At 38.7% G+C, this 19735-nt stretch overlaps 1 long non-coding RNA gene across 3 annotated transcripts in view; it reads right to left on the bottom strand.

Moving 5' to 3' along the window:
- Window positions 1–19735, bottom strand: part of LOC138113184 (uncharacterized) — a 235802-nt gene that overhangs the window by 60553 nt on the left and 155514 nt on the right. Inside the window, exons 4-6 of one of the 3 annotated variants that reach the window (XR_011152036.1) lie at window positions 18177–18240; window positions 17137–17196; window positions 14477–15168 (exon numbers count right to left, since the gene is read on the bottom strand). This is a non-coding gene — a long non-coding RNA (uncharacterized lncRNA). Of the gene's footprint in view, window positions 1–14476; window positions 15169–15596; window positions 15963–17136; window positions 17197–18176; window positions 18241–19735 lie in introns of those variants that run through there. The other 2 variants (XR_011152035.1, XR_011152034.1) reach the window with 2 other exon arrangements.

The raw sequence follows: 19735 nt of genomic DNA, 5'->3' as shown, positions 1-19735 counted from the left end.
CATTTTAAACTTGAGAATGGGACAGAGAAGACAGTCCTGCTGAAAATTGAAAAATGCATTCATAAGTAGCTTTTCTTGTGATTATTTTCTAAGTCACTAAAACATATAATGAAATTGTGCAAAATGTTTGTTTCTAAGATCATTGACCAAACAGAAGTTTCTGGAATCCCAGTAAGGCACCAGCAGCAAGTGATGTGGTCATTATTTTCATCGGTGTGAAGAAATATTAGAAACTTGGAACTAATTAACCTAATAAAAAAAGTCCTCGCTCATTTGCATGGAAAACAAGAGGTCTATTAATGTTTATGTGAAATAGTTTACTAAATTTAATTATTTAAAAAAAATCCACTTGCTGTGGTCACTAAAATCAAAAGAACCTTTTTCTATCAATTCCATTAGGTTTAGTAATTTTACATATCATTTACATCTGTAAGAAACAAATATTGTGACTTCAATACTAAAAATAAGCTGTACACAAGAGTATTCAAAGCCAGTCAGAACTTTATATTCTCCCCTGGATATTATCTTTTGGTTGACTATTATATGGTGACTTGCTTGACATTATTACGTGGTTGACTATATATTGACTGGTCAGAGAGTACAAATCTGACTGTGAAGAAGCCTTATTAAAATTTGCTATTAAATTTACATTCAAGTTTTATTTATATTATATTCTGCTGCCTAGTGCTCCACACAAGTGTTACCTCAGAAAACTAAGCATTTGAGTTGCCATATTTGTTCTGCCTCTGTGACATCATTGATAAGGTTTGATAATTATCCAGCACCACACCCTTTGGGTTATTATTTTTCAAAAGGTGAGGTTCAGTTAATTCAAACATATTTTCTCTTTAAGGTCTTGTTCTCAGCTGGGATAAACAAAGAGAAATGATGGCATATAATATTGGTTTATTAATGCTGGCATCTCTCTGCATGCTCCTACACCTTGCTTCCTGTAACTTTCAGTCTTCAGAGTGAGAGGAAAGGAAAGGGCAGAATTCAATCTACTCTGCATAGCAGCAAAATCAGACAAATTGCCATTTTTAATCTCCCATTGTTCCAACACAGTCAGTGTGATACTGACTTCAGGTCTCTTGACATGAGAAGAACATGCTTCTTCAGCTCACAGGCTTCTCATTCCCTGGCACAGATCTGAAAAGAACCTAGCTGTAATTTCCTCTATGCATTTGCACATTTTCCTTGGCAGAGATTTCTGCAGCAAAGCACCAAGTCAAATTTGGATCTTCCCTCAAATTCCATCATCCTGTTCTTGTCACAGCAGATAAATAACCCTTTGGCCTACTCAGTGCTAGTTGCTCTGCTGACAATAAAATGCTTTTGTAGCCTATTTTTCTGAGTCTTTTTCTGCACCTGTGGTGCTGTGAGCCAGTAGGATTTAAAAGGTTTTGAATACCAGAATCTACTTTTTTTTGTGTGAAAGGCTAAATAACAGTGTCCCCCAGCTGGAGCCAAGTGTCATGTAAATATTCCTTGCATGAAGTACAAAGTAGAGTTCAGATTTATGTTCACAATTACAGCAACATCTTAGCTGGTCTGAGTATAAAGTGAAATTGATTAGAATTCACTCAAAAATAATTATATTGAGTAAAACTGTGATACTAACAGAGGCAGAGAGGATAAACAAAGGGCAGGACATTGGCATTTCACCATTTGCTGTATCGAGGTGTGATCATTTTGGATTGTCTTAACTTCTCTATATCAACAGATTAACCCCAGCAATTCTCTTTAGCAACATCCCTATGCCCTTCAGTTTAAAAATTGATTTTCTATCTAAACTACAGCATGATTTATGGTAAGATATTTTTTCTGGAACACAGCATCAAGCATAGGGTTTGTGTGTACTATCCCATATTGATCAGTCATGACTGGGGTAAATACTTCAGTGCATGAGAGTATTTCGCCGGGAAGAAAATGCTCAGCTCCAGCAGGTTGGGTAGGAAAATGAGCACTCTCCTGTTCCTGGGAGGAACAGGGCCCCTCATGACAGTAAAGACACTGAGGTGCTGGAGCATGTCCAGAGAAGGGAATGGAGCTGGGGAAGGGTCTGATGGGGAGCAGCTGAGGGAGCTGGGGGTGTTTAGCCGGGAGAAAAGGAGCCTCAGGGGGGACTTCTGCTCTAAAACTCCCTGAAAGGAGGCTGCAGACAGGTGTAGGGCCATCCTTTTCTCTCCAGTAACAAGCAGTAGGACAGGAGGAAATGGCCTAAAGCTACCCCAGAGGAGGTTTAGACTGGATATTAGAAAAAACTGCTCTGCTGAAAGGGTTCTCAAGCACCGGCACAGGCATGCACATGGAACATGGCAGGGTCACCATGCCTGGAGGTATTTAAAAGCTGTGTAGATGTGGGACTTGGAGACATGGTTTAGTGGTGGACTTGGCAGTGCTGACTTAACGGTTGGACTCAATGTCCTTAAAGGTCTTTCCCAACCTAAATGATTTCATGATTCTATTCTATGTTTCCTCTTTCCCAAGACAACTAGCAGCTTAGACTCTGCCTCACAAGTTCCCTGGCCTGGCAATGCTTCCTGTCAGCTGATGGGAGAGAAGCATTTACAGAACCAAACTGGAGCAGTTTTAGGTGCAGAGATCAAGCATATCAACCTTAAACTTAGTAATGCTTTCTTCCATGAATTTCAGACATTTCTGCTTTTTCTTCCTGCATTCTTGATAATTTAAGATCATGATCACTTCCCAAACATTCCAATAAACACTGATAATTTTAGAACATTTTTGAAGTTCACAGTTCTGTTCCTTGCTAACACTTATTTTATATTCTCAGATCTCATGCCAGCTCTTCTATAAGGACATAAAACCAGCAAATTCACTTTTTTCTCATCACCAGTTAACACCTTTTCATTCTCTGGAAGCTTATTTTAAATATTTATTTCATTAAATCTTAGAGCCTTTCTCAGGGTTATTAAGAAGTCTGAAAGCTGATGTCTCTATGCAATGCTGAATGTGCTATTGCTTTCCCCTATTTTATTCTATCTTTCTAAATGTTAATTCTAAACCAGTGACATTTCCCCTTGAACTGGGAATAAGTCTGAGACATCTTTCTTCATTTCTGTTAACACTGATTCATTTAATCACTGAATATTCCAACCTTTGACTGTTGCTTGATAGAAAAAATTATCTAATTCATGATGGACAGAAGTCCCTACATTTTTTTGCCATGCCAGAAAAATAAAATTAGGAGAGGAGACTACCATAAAAAGTTAACAAATTACACTGCTAACTCTGAACTTCCATTTTTAAATATCAAAAACTACAGCAAATAACAGAAACTTTTCTCCTTGTTTTTATGTACTTGTGTAGATAGTAACTGTAAGGATCTGAGAGTTGAAGATCAGAGGATCCCTAATCACAACTACATTAAATTTCTGACTGTGGTCATAATGTATTTTGAGTAAACGTGTGCAGGAGCATCCATCTGCAAAGGTACAAGGAAAGCAAATGTCTTTGGAAATCCATCACCCGTCATTTTTTGATGGAAAGTGTCAGCCACAGAAAATATCAAAATCTAGCAAACACATCAAAGAACACAGGGTAAAAAAATCACTGCAGCCTTACTCTTTGATGCTGAAAATGCCTTTGATACACCTATGATAGAGTACAGGGCAGAACTTTGCAAAAGGCTTTCTAACTGGGAATAAAGTCCTTTAATAATTTCTCAACTTTATATGTGTAATAAATAAAGACTGCAGCCCAGAAATACTTGCATTGTCTGTTGGGAATACCTTTATTTGAGAAACAAACCTACCAAACTGTTTGTGCATTAGATTGGCTTTAAGAGAGAGCTCTTGGGTAACTATGGCACAAAATCTACTGACTATTAGAGATATTGGATTGTTTCCCCATAAATATCCACTGTTTAGCAAGAGCTCCTGTCCTTGGAGATATGCAAACTCCCACAGAATAACAAAGGTACCATCCAATATTCTCCTAATGATATGTAGAAAGTAATTTGTGTGGAGATTATTTCTACTGTAAAGCTGACTGCTGAAGGTGTGCACTGCACTCCTGAGAGTGCATAACTTTCCTTATCATTTACCCAAACCTGTGGACCTCAGTGATGAAACTTTAATTAAATAACGTCCTAAATGGATTCTTCTGTTTGACCTTGCACAGTTTCATGGACTCGGTTTGCACGAGGGAGTCCACCACTGGTCCACCCAATTTGAATCTCAAATAGGTCCATTCTGCTATAATGCCTTCTTAAGGAGTGCTGGTATTGGCACAATAGCATCTGTTCTCTTTGCACTCTATTGAAGATGTACTGGCACAGATATGCAACTTCCTTTGGAAAAGACAGAAATTGGATTTAATCCTCACAAAGACCTCGCTGTGGTTCGTTCCTGTTTTTCCCCAGACCAAGCTGGTCTTCAAGATGAAACTAATCTTAGGTTATCCTCATGATGAGAAAATAGACTGTAAAATCTGGTACTGTGAAAATCACTGAGCAGTGAGTAAAGGACCCCCTGTAAAATGATTTTAGAAGTACATTTGAAATACAGACTCAAACAGAACTCTGTGATCAGGAGTACTAATACACAGACCCTTAGAGGAACAAGGTGTGCAATGGTACATACAGATCCAGCAGGGAGCTTACTGCAAATATTCGGGGAAAAAACTCAGACACAGTAAATAAGAAAACCATGATCTGTGTTAGTCAAGGTAATTTTAATTACTAACTGAAAATACATTTCAAATAATTTATGATGCTGTCTTACTTTTTGCACTAATTAAGCTTTCATAATAAAAATAGATCTATGGACTACTTCTCCAAGCATTTTAATCCAGATTTAAAAAGATCTTTGTGTGCTCACTACCCTGTCAAAAAAGAATCTATTAAGTAATTAGTATTTCAAAATCTACTTGGTTTACCCTCTCAAGTATGATTAATTGTTTAGGGTTTTTTACAGCAAAAGAAAACTGAAAGCACTTTTTCTGTTCTGCAAAGCATTTGTACACTATTTTTTTGGGTTAAAATTTGTCCCCATGAAGAAAAAAATGTGAAGAGTAACCATATTAGGCCAAAATAGGATGACTATTGTCCTTGCAAACATCACAATATATATTAAAAGTATTCAAAAAATAATTTGTCAAGGCTTGAAATCACATTTTTAAATAGAACTGATAAAAAAATCTCATTCTTTGGCAGCAGTATTTGAACGGAGCTCATTAAAACATCTCTTGACAGGTTATATTAAGTGCTACAATTATGCCTAATTTTGGTTTAGTACAATATGTTAATTTTAAACCGTTTAAGAGATTGTATCTCCTCTGGCCATTTTCTCTCTGCTTTGAAAGTGCACTTCACTCCAGCAGTAATCATAATTTTATATTGGAACTAACTGCATTTCTTTAGCTCTCATATTGCAAAGAACAATTTAATAGACACATTGGCCTTACTCTGCTGAAGCTCATCAGTTTTTTTTAAGTAGAGTATTTAATATTACCACGAGGACAGATAGGAGACACCTGGAATGTGTCAAAACACACTGTGAAAGATACTCTCTGTCCTTGGAAAGCAGCAACAAAATTCATACAACATACATTGCAGGAAGAACTAAGAGCCAGATTAAAATACAGAGTATTCTACATCTCCTTTTCTAGGAAAAAGATTCTTTTCGACTGGAGAGAATTTGTAGACATGGAAGCAATCCTTGTGCTCTTTTTTGGGGATTTTGTCCCCCTATGTGTGAAGATCTGCAACAGGCTACCTAACAGCCTATTGGAAGAGAGATCAGGACAAATACTACCCTCTGAACTGAAGTGGGAAAAAAACCCCATCTGATGATAAAGATGGAGTCATGTGCACTTTGGGTTAATGCAGAAGGCAGTGCTTCAATCTGCATTTTCATTTAAAGACAAAAGAGTAATGATTTTAATTTTCTCTTTTGAAAGGTACTATAAAACATAAATAATATAAAACAATGTCTGCCTGGGTTGAAAATTGAGAGATGAGAGTTCCAGCTGCAAAATAACCTGTAATACCCAATTCTGAGTTCTTAAGAGGAAGTCATTTAGATTTCATGTAATTGTGTGTGAAACCACGAGGGTGAACCTTCCTTTCCGTACAAATTACACATCACACTCTGCAGACAGACAAGAGGTATGAGATACATGATGCTCCAGAGGGCAGATGTTGACAGGGAAAAGATGAAAATAGGCCACTGTAAGTCCACTGGACTCCTAGTCCATTGGGAGTATTTTTTTTTTTTTTTTAATATAGAAAGTGTAAGATAACTGTGGGTGAATCTCAGAACAAGAATCCTAGGCAAGAGATTGAAACCAAGCATGAGAGCAGCCCTGAAAGGGGTTGCAGGGGAAGCTCAAGATCAGATAGAATGATCACCTTATGTCAGTTAGAAGACAGAGGGCTCAGTACTCATCATCTGAGAGTTTAGTTTCAGACCAAAAAGCATCTCACCCACACCATCCCACGTTTTGGTCCTGCTATTTTCTGGCTCAAGAAGGAGCAGAGAAAAGTCGGTTCTAATTACTTTCTTCCCAAGATTATGGAAGAAAATCCTAAAAATTCAACATCCTAAGAAATTTCTGTTGATTGAAAAAGTGCAAACCGTGGACAGAGATGACTCTTTCTTGCTGAGCTGGGTGTCTGAGTCACCTCACTGCTGGAATCATGGAGGCTTTGTCTCCCCTGAGAGGTGGGAGGTCAAATCTTTTAATGAAGAGATTTAAAAGTCTTTAAATATCAGATATACTGAAAGCTGTCAGCAAATAAAAGATGATAACAATACCAATAATAATAATACTCCATGAGGTCTGAATAGACACTCTGTACATCAATAAATAATCACATTACACATTTCATCTGAACATTTCCGAATTAATAAAAGGCACTAACTTGACTGTCAAGCACTAAAATAAGGACATTTGTTTGGTGGCAGACTTCTTCACTGTAAGTAAATATCCTTGTGTCAGATTCACACATAAGTATTGATAATTAGGTTCCCACTAATAGAGAGTTGCAACAGATGGGCCAAGATTTTCCCATGAAATTTTAATAAATCACATTATTAAATAAAATTATTCCTTCTGCTGCCCTGGATTTTTTTCCAAAATTTTAATATAAAATATTGTATTATATATTTGATCTCTTAAACAAAACACAGCAGCCAAAATGTGAAACTATGGGAGCAGTAGAAATGGCAAATTACTCTCAGAAAGCATCCAAAAGTGCCATTTCCACTTGACCTCCATCTTGCTGACTGAGAAGAGCAGTCAGTTCTCACTGAGCACCAACAGTGGAACTCAATGCTGAAGTGCAGTAACTTCTAATGGCTGCTCAGTGTCTTTAATTATTTTTCCTTTGTGTTTTCATTGCATGTTAGTAATAAGCAAAGAAGCCAGTGTTGTATAGAGTTTTAAAAACTATTTTGTTGAAAAGCTAATTAAGTGTCTTTCTTTTCTCAAAGCTACAGTATCGTTTTCCAGCTAAATGCACCAGATTTCTAATGTCCTGATATTCATACATTTATTACTCAGAAGCCTCAGCTGAGTTGTCAGTTTAGCACAAGTTGTAAGCCCAGTGATGGTAGGCAAGATAATCCTGAATAAAGAATTAATTTTAAGAAGCACCTGCTGTAGGGAGCAGCAGTAGAAGCAATTCAGTGGGAGCAACACATCCCCAGTGAGGTGAGCACTGGGCCACAGAGATCCCTCCCACCTCTACTCATTGACATGCCTGAGTTTAAACATCCACAGTTTAAACTGAAACAGTATTTTTGCATTGCATTTTTGCCCTAAAATAAAAGATTTCTAGCTTTCATAACACATTTTCATAACAGATTTTTCAGTAGAACTGAGGAGCGCTTCTCAGTCTAAATTGCTATTAAATTGCCACTTCAAACTGGGACACTTTTTATTTCCTCCTTCATACATCAAAAACTTCCTAAATTTTGCACTCCATGCAAATGTGTAACCTTCCTCACAAGTAGCTTCAAGAGATCAAAATCAACATCTAAATATTACAGTAGCTTAGAATTAGAATTTTTATTCTTACGACACTGGGTTCCCCCAAGGGCCCTCACAGTTTCAGATCTGTATTTTCTTACAGCACATTGCATTGAGGAGGTCTCTTTACACAGACATTCCTCCAGGAGTCTGGATATGCTGACAGGGCCCTTTCATGCCTGGTAGCAGAATAAAACCCTCCTCTCTGGTACAGAGGACGCACAGGCAGAAGTTCAGATAGCAGCTCATGTTAGTCTGAGGTCCTCAGGAATATGTGAACATCTAAATACCCTTGACAAAAATCAGCCTGTGAAATCAGTCTGGTGTACTGATATCAGTACGATTGTAGGGATTTACAGATGTTGAAAACCTGGGCCAGGAAAAGAAAAGAGCAGCCAGATAAATTCCTTAGGTCCCAACCATCAATACATTGGATACTGATACAACCAAAAAGTATTTTCAATTTATCACCAGAGAATGCTACCTCTGAAGAATTAAATAATTTTAAAATACTGGATTTGTTTACATCTGACCTGAAGGAAGATTTCTAAGCTCTATGTGGTGTGTGAGATGCAGTCATATTTGAAATATGATTCGCTTCAGACCATATTGTCTCAATTATCTGATGATACAAAGGTGGTTGTTGATGAGGTATCTGGCAAGTACTCCACATCAGAGCTACTGTCACGCTTAACTAGCAGATGTTTAAAATGAAAGGATGACAGTTTTTATGTGATAATGTAATCCTTTTAGTTGCCAACTGCAGCTTAATTTAATTTTAATCAAGAGTAATAACCACACATAATTGCTCTTATGGTAAGGCTGCACTTTTACCTAGAGCCTGAAGCAAAAAGATTGTGCCTGTAGATTCTAACCTAAAGTCTTTCTGATCTGAAATATTCTTCTAAATATATTAATTTTGAAGTCCTTCCAAGCAATATAGACACATATATAAATATGAATGAAACAATATAGATATGAATGTAAAGGCAAAATCACAAATCGGTGGAAACTGTACAAACAGGAAGTGGGTATGTGGTCCAAGAGATGATGAGGAAATATAAATCCCATTTCAGCTGTATTGCTAAGGACAGCAGAGAGCAGTCAGTGTTCAGGGTGCAGCCACACAATCCCCAGGACTTTTGAAGCTTTTCCAAAAGAAGTTCAGGTGTTACCCCTTTAGTGCTGTGCAGTTTCAGCCGTGGTGTGTCAGCCTTTGACCCAGAGTGTCTCTCACCGAGCAAGGGCTCACACACTCTGATTGCTTTGTCCCAGAGGTCTGTGCCCAGCACTCTCCACTCCACCTGTGGCTCCAGCAAGTTCACAACAAGCACACAGCCCATTCAGAGCAGGCTGTAAGCAAGAAATATCTAATATTTTACATAGGTACAGTTCCTGCATGTGTTTGCTTACCTCTCTCCTTTTTACCCTTGCAAAGCAAGATCTTTAGCAGAGAAAGGAGCCACTAAGGAATGAATTTTACAAAAAATATCTCTTTTCTAACCAAGAATCATGAGAGTAAGTAGCTTAGAGGAAGCCAAGTGTGGGTAAACAAGATTGATCCACATTCATGGGACCCAGCAGGGTAGTCTCAGGGCCACATCCAGGAACTAAGCCAGAAAAAGGGATGGGGAAAACAGATTAAAGGCAGAAGGTTCCTTGCAAGATTTCTTGCTGTGCTTCTCTCCTGCTCACAGGCAGTTATGTGGCCGTGCTTGTTCTGAAAGCTGGCCTGGCTCCAGTGATCACTGCTGCTGACAGCAGACCTGATGTTTCATGTAATGCAAAAACAAGCCTAGGATTTAAAATTTCTTGTTTTCAAGAGCAGGCACACTGCAAATCAAATCAGACAACTCCTGCAAGCAAATACATCTCAGCTTATTTCAAGATCAGCTGACAGAGGCCAAGGCAGCACAGACTACACATGGGTAATTTTTCCCTTGAGGAACCTGCTGTGGTTCATCAGAGAATACCAGAACATCATCTACTCATCAGAGAAATCTAACGGTGGGAAACCTGGTGGCAACTGGAAGAAGTCAAATCTTCCTCCATCGGATGCCAGCTGAGATTGATGCCAGCCAGTTTGCCCTCATGAGGTGACAAACTGGCTCTTCCTGATTGTGCAGTTGCTGTAGTTGAGGTTGTGGCACCTTCCTGACCCCGCTACTGTAGGCTTATTAAAATCTTGAAGTTAATTTCAAGCTGGCAGATTGGCTGTCTCACAGAAAATAACTGTCATCAGTTTTAAAATTTCTAGCTACAACAGTAAGTGAGCATCTTAGGTCATTTCCACACCTTCAGATATCTGTGTTCTTGTGGCAGTTTTATTCAGATATTTTTCAGCTGCCTTGTGCATTCAGTTTACATACTGTATTTCACATGCTACATAAAGAAGTACATATCCTTCTCTCATTAGAAATAGCTGGTCTGAACCTTAAGAGACTGTGCTGACAGGGACTGAGAGGTTGGAAGACAGCCAGGCAAGGTGGCTGTCCAGGAAAAATGAAACCAAGAAAACAAAAAAGCCTATTACCATCTAAGTTATTTTCTTTTCAAAACTAGGTTTTCCTCTTCTTCATTTTTCTCCTTTATACTTTGAAAGAGTGGTTATGAAAAAGTCTGATGGATAGGAAATAAAAAATGTCATAAGGACCCAGGAAAGCTGACTGCAGAGACACAGAGGAGACTAGACCTAGAGTTTTCCCTTGGTCTCATTCCGAGCTTCACACGTTTTCAGTGGAATATGGCTGTGCTGGCAGGTCAAATAATCCAAAGCACTGAGGCTAAAATGTCTTTAAACATCACTGGCAGCCCATTCTCTCTGAAGAAGGCCTCTTTGAGTAATTCAGAACTGTATGAAAGCATACAAGTTTCGATGGAGCTTGTATCCAGAAGTGATTTCTTGGCTCCATCATACAACTTCTGGCCAAAGTTAAGAAGACATTTCTTTTACAAAGCTGTATGCCAGAGCGAGTACCTGGGATGCAGAGCACCAACAGTCACACTTTTGGCCTGAAGGAAGCAGATATGAGCTCCAAATGTAAAGCAAATTGTGGAAAATCTGTCCACATCAAAGATGCCTCAAAAAGAAATGTATTTTTGTAGGTGATGCAGGATAGTCTGTTATTTAATGAGTGGAGGCAGAGGCTAAGAGTGAGCTTTTACCTTCTGGTATAAAGCCACAACTGATACTGACACTGTACTGACCCAAGTATTCAGGCAGAACAACCTTCAACATTGCCTGCAGTGTGGTGGGGTATATGATGAGAAATATTTATTTGCTGTGAGACAGTTCAGTGTATAGCAGCAACATCTGATGTTCTGATAAAGCAGGAACACAGTTTGAAGACACAAGTTTTGGGCTGTGTGAAGTTGGTGAAATTCCAATATACCACTGGTTAGTTGCAAGCATCTGAGGGTGCAAACTGAAGGAGCCATGGCAGCAACTCAAGGGTTCACTGCAGGAGCCACCTGCCGAAACTCAGCTGCTGTGAGCACAGGAGGGAGACTGCCAGGACTCTAAGGCAAGGCTCAAGATTTTTCAGGTCAGTGAAAAAAGATACCAAAGAGATAAAATTATTGATAATAGGTGACTTCAATGGAAGACACACTCCTTTCTTCAGTGAAAAAGATCCATGTAAAAACATCAGTAAGGAGAAATATTTCTGGCACTGTTGAGCCCATAAGAGTAACTGTGAATAATAGGTCCCTTTCCTCTAGAAAAAATGGAATAAGGTACAGAAGCTATTCCTCATTACACTATAAATTTCAGATGTTAATGGCCCAGTTTTCATTACACTCTTGATGGCTAACACTTATTTGCTCTTTTCTGATTCAAATGACGTCAGAGAAAATGAGTTCAAAAAAAATTATTTCTCTCTTTCTAAATACAAAGCATATTTTCAATATCAGTGTGTATTTAGCCATTAATTACAGACCTCCTTAAAAAGTCTTGAATATTTGTCATTCATCCCTGCAGATAGAAAGCAGAATCACAGTTGTCACCAATCAGTGCACCAGTAGCACACAGAAAGTTACATTCAACATTTGATCTTTTGACAAACACAATAGGTGTTAGTACTTTTGCAAGAAGACAACTTCAAAAAGCTGTTCAAGTGCTCAGTTTAGAGTTCATGTTCATTCCTTGTACAAGAATGTGCAGTGTTACTGCAATAGATCACCGGGGCTGCTTTTCTCTGATGTATTGTTGCAATATATCATAGGAACGGTGTCTGGCAGGAACATGAATTTCAGACACAGGCCTACTTTATATGTTTTATTTGAGGACACTTAAGGAAAATCAATGTGGAGTTCAAGAGCTGAGGAGCTTAAGGAATTCAGCAGACCCTTAAAATGCTAGAGGAGTTGCAAAGTTTAAGAAACTATGAACTATGAAGGATGAGAGGGAATACCCCCTACCCCCTTTATTTGGTGAGTGGAATACCTAAAATTTGGCTGGATAAATTCTTCTAACTTCTAGCCCGTCTCTGGGATCACTCTGAGGGCTGAAATATTTCCCTATTGGTCAGAGTTTTGCTGTTTCCTTCCCCAAAGCAATTATAAATAAAGCAGTAAATTTTTAGAGGCAAAAAAAATTAGGTGGTTTCTTCATACTTCAGAAGGACACACTCATACACAGCGTATGGAAGGCTTTAAACCTGCCTAATTTACAAAGAAATTATGAGAAGTAAAGAATGTTTTACCTTACAGCAACTGATAATAACTCTTGGTTCCCTCTGGGTCGCACTACAGGAGTCTCTGGTGTGGAAGGATTTGAAGTGGACTGATCATAAACTTGGCATCAGCTCCACGCCCAACCCCAGACCTAAATGTGTAATGATGATGACCCAAAGTATAAATAAATGCAGGAATGTGGGGCAAGTAGGGCCATCAGAGTGACAGTACATTTTACCTCACACAGTTAGTCACCAGACTACATTTTTTTGGAAAACAATGTCATATGAGCCTTTTCATTAACAAATAGTCCGACAGGCTCATGCTCCTGAAACGTGTTTTCTGTCAGTCATGACGGGTTTCACAGAGAAGGGTGACCAGAATTTTGGGATGTGAATATTCCTGGTATCCAGCCAGTCTGACTTGGTGTTTGCCACTTTATCTGTGCAGGGAACAGAGCTGAGCATATTTTAGCAGTCGCAGCATTCAGGAGCTAAAGTAAACCCTTCTATTTTGTGATTCTGTCTGCATGGATTTTCAAGGGATTCATAAAGTTTAAGACCAAGAGAACCATTAGATCATCACAGTCAATCTCCAGTATACCACAGGCTATTACATCCAGTTACTCCTCTATTAAGCTCAATAAAGCATAACCATCTTTCTCCTAAAGGACCAGTCTTCATTTGAGGTACCAAGAGATAGACAATCTACTGTTTTCCCTGCTGTTTCTTTATATACCAAAGGCTAATCATCATCATACTTAAAACTATTTGCACAAGTTGTCATTTGAATTCCTCTAGATCAGCTTCCAGGCACAACTCTCGCCTGCTTGGCTCAGCGAGATTAAAGGTTCTTTTTCTATCCACTGTCTTCTCCACATGAAAATACTTGCTCTGCAATCAAATAATCTTCTCTTCCTGAGATCCTAAACAGATTTGAATTCTTTAAGTCTTTCACAGCAGTATATTTTTTAGTTCCTAAATTCTCTTCTGTGGTTCTTTTTTTACCAATGTAGGCGGTTCAGCGGTTTATAAAATATATTGATACTAAATATGTACAAAGTACTGCTTCATCTGTCTGAGCAATGCTGGATAATCAGGTAAAAATAATTTCTTAAATCCATACACTTTACTCCTCCTAATAACTCCAAAGATAACTAATTTCTTTTATTTGTATATATACATTTATTTCTTTGCAGGGAGACATGTCACATAAGGAGCTCACATTGAGTTACCTCCTCATTCTGAGCCCTGAAATTACTTATTCAAATAATATCTAAGCATTTCTGCTTTACTTTAGAGTAAACCAAATAAAAGCAACCTTCTGCAGAGCATTTTAAAATTCAGATTTCCACATTAAAAAAAAAAAAGACAAGGCTCTGACAAAAACTGGAGCAAGAGAGAGCCTGGATCTTCGCCCTTTGCACACATCAGTCTGTACTGTACAGCACATTTCCGTAGAGCAGTGGATGACAGACAAATTTGGTACAGATTTGCTCAAAACTCAGCTCAAACTGATGGACTCTTCTTTATTTCAAAGTTTTCAGGCTTTGTCTCCCAGCACATTGAAGGTGAAGGAGGCAATTCTGTTTGACAGCAAACATCTACCCACCAGGGAGGTTCCTGTGGTGACCTCCAGGACTCCATCTATTGCCATGATGCAGTTCCTGCCTGGTTTCTTACTTTACTTGATGTTTACCAGCTTCAGCAGCAGTTCCCTACTCACTCTGAAGTGTGTGTGTGTATACCTATATATGTGTAAAAAATCTCAGATCTCTGAATCTGTGAACCTGTGACTTGTGTGAAGCTCTCTTGTCTGAAAGGGAAGAAGAGGATCTGACCTTGCAACCTTGTCATGCCCCTGTGCTGCTTCTGCCACGAACCCTCTGAAAAGGCAGGTGATAAGGAGAACCAGGGGAAAATAGCTGCTCTGTTATTGGAACAGCCCAGGCTGTTCAGGTGCAGCAGTTATCTCTGGGTCTTTTCTCAGCCAGCTGCTGGTTCATGCTCTGTGCAGCAGCTCCTGACACATTCCCAGGAAGCTGCATTTCACCTGCTGAGTGGCCCCATTTTCACATAATGTGATGGTGCAAGCAGAGCTGCTGATTATGGCGAGAACTGTGAGTCTGTGCAAGGGTCCTGTCCTTCTCACTGAGGTGTAGATGGAAAAGGATGGCCCACACTTCACATATTGCAGCCTTCAAACAAGTACATTTCTTTTGTGGGGAAACAGTAACAAGATTATCAACCAGTATCATTAAATCAGCATTTAAACCCTGGGTTTAAAAACTGATCTCTCTTTAATTCTCTACATGCTGTCTTCCATTACAGAAAAATCAGAGTATTTTGAAGAAGGTGCCCACATCTCCCCACCGTCTTGGGCTGGGCAGGGCAGTGATGCAGCAGCAGCAGGGCACCAGCAGGGAGTTGTCATTCCACAGAAAGAGATGGCTGGAACTATCCTGCTTCTGCAGCAGGGGCTAAAGAGGTTGAATCTCTGAAAAGCATCAGCAGCAGTTTAGAGTTTTCATTTCTCTGCCTCTGAAATCCTGACAGCATGTCATGATAGAAAAAGTAAATCTGGATCTAAGTCACTTGGTTCCAAGATTTATAGGAAATGAAGGCAAATTATTAGAACTACGATGCTCTGTAATGCTTAAAACCTTCCTGATTCGTATCAGCCTTGTATAAAAAACTAACCCAGATACAACACACTACCTTTGTACGAAATTCCATTTCTACTTTGTTGCTTCCCTGGCCTACCAAAAATGTATTAGTACACTGCATTTACAAAATTCAGCAGCTGGCCCAGGGCTCGATAGACTGTCACCAAAGCAACAGTGCATTGCTGTAAAAAGCCACCATTCCACACATATTCTTGGTTTTACCTTTCTGACTTATATTGAATGCACCAACTCAATTACATGAATTTGTCATATCACAGTGAACACAGAAGGCTTCTGTACTACATTCTCAGGAAAATCAATCAGTGCTATTAGACTCTCAGTAAGCCCAGAGAGTAAAAAAATGACTGGAGCCAGACACACCCTCTGGGGAGACATCATTCCTGATCCCCAAAAAGGTACCCCATCCCCACATACAATCATTGGAAAATGAAGTAAAACATGTTCTAAAATAAAGCCCTGACAGAGATAATGAGAATCTCAAAATTCATACGTCAGGACAGCAAAATCAATGCAGGCACTGGAGCTGGTGGGTGGAACCTGCAGAGTGAGAGTGGGACAATGATGACTGAAAGCTGGGAAGGTGGCAGCTTGCCTGTGTGACCATCTAGTTGTCATCAGGAGCCAGAGAGAGAGGAGGGAAAAAATGAAATATTCACTCAGCAGCATCCAGCCACCATCTCATACAATACTTGTAATGTTTTTAAAACAATTCCAGTACTGAATGGCCAGTTAGCATCTGTGAGAATTGCTTGGGACCAAGACCAAAATGCCTGTGATTTCCTGATGTTCTTCACTTACCATAACATTGAAATATTTTCCTCCTACACCCTGGGAATGGGCTAAGAGGTGGTGGAAGGCGATATAAGTTCTTTTTTTTCCAAAGCTTGTTGAAATAATACAGAATAATAAAATCAATTTGGGTAATTTAAATTATTTATCAGAGAAGAATCTGGTTCTTTCTAATAAAAACCACCAGAAAACTAGAAAAGGTGAAAACGAGAGAAGTACTACTCCCATCACAAACTCAAACCTTGTGAACTATTATTTAAAGAAGAGGATCTTCTTAGGAGAACTTAAAAACAGACACATGAGCCCATATTGAGGAGCTTACATTTACAACACTTCAGGAGAGCTGGAAGCCAAAAGGGGAAAAAAAACCCAAAATAGAGTCCTAGAAGCTGATCCTGAGTCTGATAACTGGGGATCCTGAATCTATTAACTGGAAATGTTAGGGATGGGACAGTTTTCTAACCCAATTTCTTTCCCTTCCTGACTTCACACTGTTCTACAAGCCAGGGCAGCATGCTGGGAGGAAAACTTGCTCTGTGCAGTCTCTGTTTCTGATTTCTCTTTAGCCCCTCTTGCTGCCAAGTGAAGAATGAGAGCACTCAGCCAAACAGATCCCTGGTGTAACCTGTTACACACTCACCAGTGAGAGAGCTATTTCCTGTGTAACTAATATTCTGTGTTTACTTCAAAAAGGCATAAAACACATGGTTAATTTTGTTAATTACCCCCTGTTGTCAGCAGAATTACTTGAGGCAAGCACCAATATTACTGACATTTCTTTTACCTTCTTTCCTTTGCAGAGTGGAAAATATTTCACCAAAACTCTTGCTAGAAAAATGCTTAGTGTGGTTCCTAGATATATTAGGATAAAAATCTTGAATCATATTTTTTTAAAAAAAAGGCTCCTTCTTCAGATGTTATTTTGTAAGTAGGAAATTATTTATATCACAGAATGAATAAAGATATTTAAAAGACAGAAATTATTATACCTGTTCCTTGTCTTCTAGACATCATCACACTCTTCCATAGGAGGGAAAGGAGAAGAAAAACTAAATCAAGAAGGAAAAAGGGGAGAGATGCAGTGATGAAGAATGTACACTTTTCTCTTAACCTGTCAGTATTTTGTCAGGGAATTACAATGAAATACATGTTGTGAATACAGGAACAGTAACCTTGTGTGATATGCAGGGAAACAAGCAAACACTAATTACAAAAATGGTACCCAAACCTTTACCAAACAGATGCTAAGCTACTAGGTAGACAAAACACGTAATATAAATACATTTATAAATAAATTTACAAATAATTTTTTTTCTAAATATTATGTCAACAACAAAAGTATTCAGGCACATCAAATGCCTTAGCTTTTCCATCTCTTACATTACAAGACTGTAGGCTATTTCACCTTGTACAAAATATAACATTCAGACAAACAAACACAAACTTAAAGGTTCCTTTTTCCGCCCTTCCTTCTTCTCTCTGTTTCTCCAGAATGCCTTAACCACTGCATTATTTTAAACAGATCCCCAGGAATATTAATTCAATCCCTCATGACCAGAACAGGTTAAAAATGTATTTGACTAATCCCAGGTCCTGGTAAACCAACCATGCACTTATTTTATGTGAAAACCAAGAGATGGGATCTCCAATAAAATCTTTTGGATATGTTTCTGTAACCCATTACAGCTGTGGATAAAAGAAAGAGGCAGAATGACTGCTAGGTGTAGAATGTAAAATTAGCATAATTTTTGTATATTATCTGATTCTAAATAACAGGTAGAAGGCCTTTCTAGATGTGGTATTCAGTTCTCATCCAGGTGCTTCATTCTGCACAGCTTAGGTGGGTCTCCACATGGGGAATACATTCCCCAGACATTTGGGGGAGTGTGGTGTGGATTCCCTTGGTGACAAAGCACACAAATGCCAGGAGTCAATGTCCTTCAGCAGCCTGAACCCTTGGGCTCACATTATAAAAGGCATTCATGTAACACAGTTCTTCAATTCAAAAATTGTATGTAAATATTCTTACCCAGTTTTGAAGCACGTGGAGTGCCTACAAGTCTTAGTGGAAACTTCAGCTACTAAGAATTAGTCTAGAGTGAAAATCAAACAAGAGCAGACCTGAGTATTCAGCTTTGCAATACAGCTTTAGAAAAATAATTTTTTTAAAAAGGTGTTTTTAAAAAGCAGTTTTAGTATTTTAGCTGTAATGTCTCTCATTTCAAACAGAATGTATTCATTTGATCCAGCCTGTAGAAATTCTCAGAGCTATAAAATTGATGAATGGATGTGTGTTTGTGTGAGTGATGATGCTTACCTGATCGCACACTAAGGACACACAGAACGTCCTGAATGACCTCCACAGTGAAAAGCAAGGTTTTTTCAGCCTTTTAGAGAGTAGAAATTATGGCAAATTTGAATCATAGATGCCCTAATAAACACCCTTTGCCCTAGTAATTATATCATAAACTGGATTCTGTGTTAGTGACACCTACAGGGCTTTATTTTGGGGGAGGGTAAGGGTCCATGTGATGTATTCAAACTGAACAGCAAAACCTGAAACCATGTTTTTGGTGACTGATTTACATTTCTCTGTCATTAAGATCCCAGAAACACTTGGCTGTTTGTTGGTGGCAAGACCTTTGGCTCTGAAATTTCTGTGGGATATCAGTCTGAAGGCTCTCTGTCCATAAATCAATTTTCATTTCCATATTACAGCCTGGAAAATTCTGCTTTCATATTATAACTGTGCATGATGAAGAACTTCAACAGCAAGATGTGTTCCACAGACTTCAACTGAGTCTAGGTCTTCTATGTCTAAGATTTATTTCCTACTCTGCTTTTTACTGCTCTCCATACATGTGAACCTGGCAATACTGGGAAAGCTTTGCTTTCCTCTGTCATTATTAGAGTCTATCCTATTTACCTCTAGCTCTTTACTTTCTCTTGGTCTACAAGTTTACCTAACCACAAATGTCAGGTGAAGATGATGTTATTTGCCCTTCCCCTGTCAGAGCTGCTCTAGCCCAAACACTGGAGGGACCAGGAGGCACTTGAGGGAAGTTATCTGGGAATAAAAGGGGTCTAAGAGGGGGCTCATACTCAGTATATATAAAGAATGTCTGTTCTCATCACTGCCAGGGAGTGTTAGTATGTCAGTGAACTTAAAGCTGATAAGGGAAATATTTTTGTTATCACTGTTCAGACACTGTCCAGCTTCTGCATCTCCTCCTTGGCTACAGCATAAATATTTTGTTTTTCTTCTTTCAATAGGATTCCCAGTTCTTTCTTTACTTTTGCTACTGCTCTGTGTAGATAAGCACAGCTGTCTTTGCAGTTACATGGGTCTATCTGTGAAGATTTAATTTAGTTGGGGTTTTTTACTATTCTTTCTTTACTGATTTGTAAAACTCATCAGGTTCAGTTTTTACTTTATCCTTTGATATTTTTTGAAGTTTCTCAATGTCATACGTGAACTGGAAAAAAGCTAAAGGATTAAACACCTCCCAGACAGAAGATTAACCAGGCTCTGACTTTGCTTGGTGGGAATACAGCAGTAACAGGGTAAAGAGAGTAGATTTTGTATTT

The sequence above is a fragment of the Aphelocoma coerulescens genome, chromosome 7 (assembly GCF_041296385.1).
Source record: "Aphelocoma coerulescens isolate FSJ_1873_10779 chromosome 7, UR_Acoe_1.0, whole genome shotgun sequence".
In the NCBI taxonomy this organism is placed as follows: domain Eukaryota; kingdom Metazoa; phylum Chordata; class Aves; order Passeriformes; family Corvidae; genus Aphelocoma; species Aphelocoma coerulescens.
The sequence above is the reverse complement of the archived record's forward strand: the minus strand, read 5'-3'. Positions and strand labels throughout refer to the sequence as shown.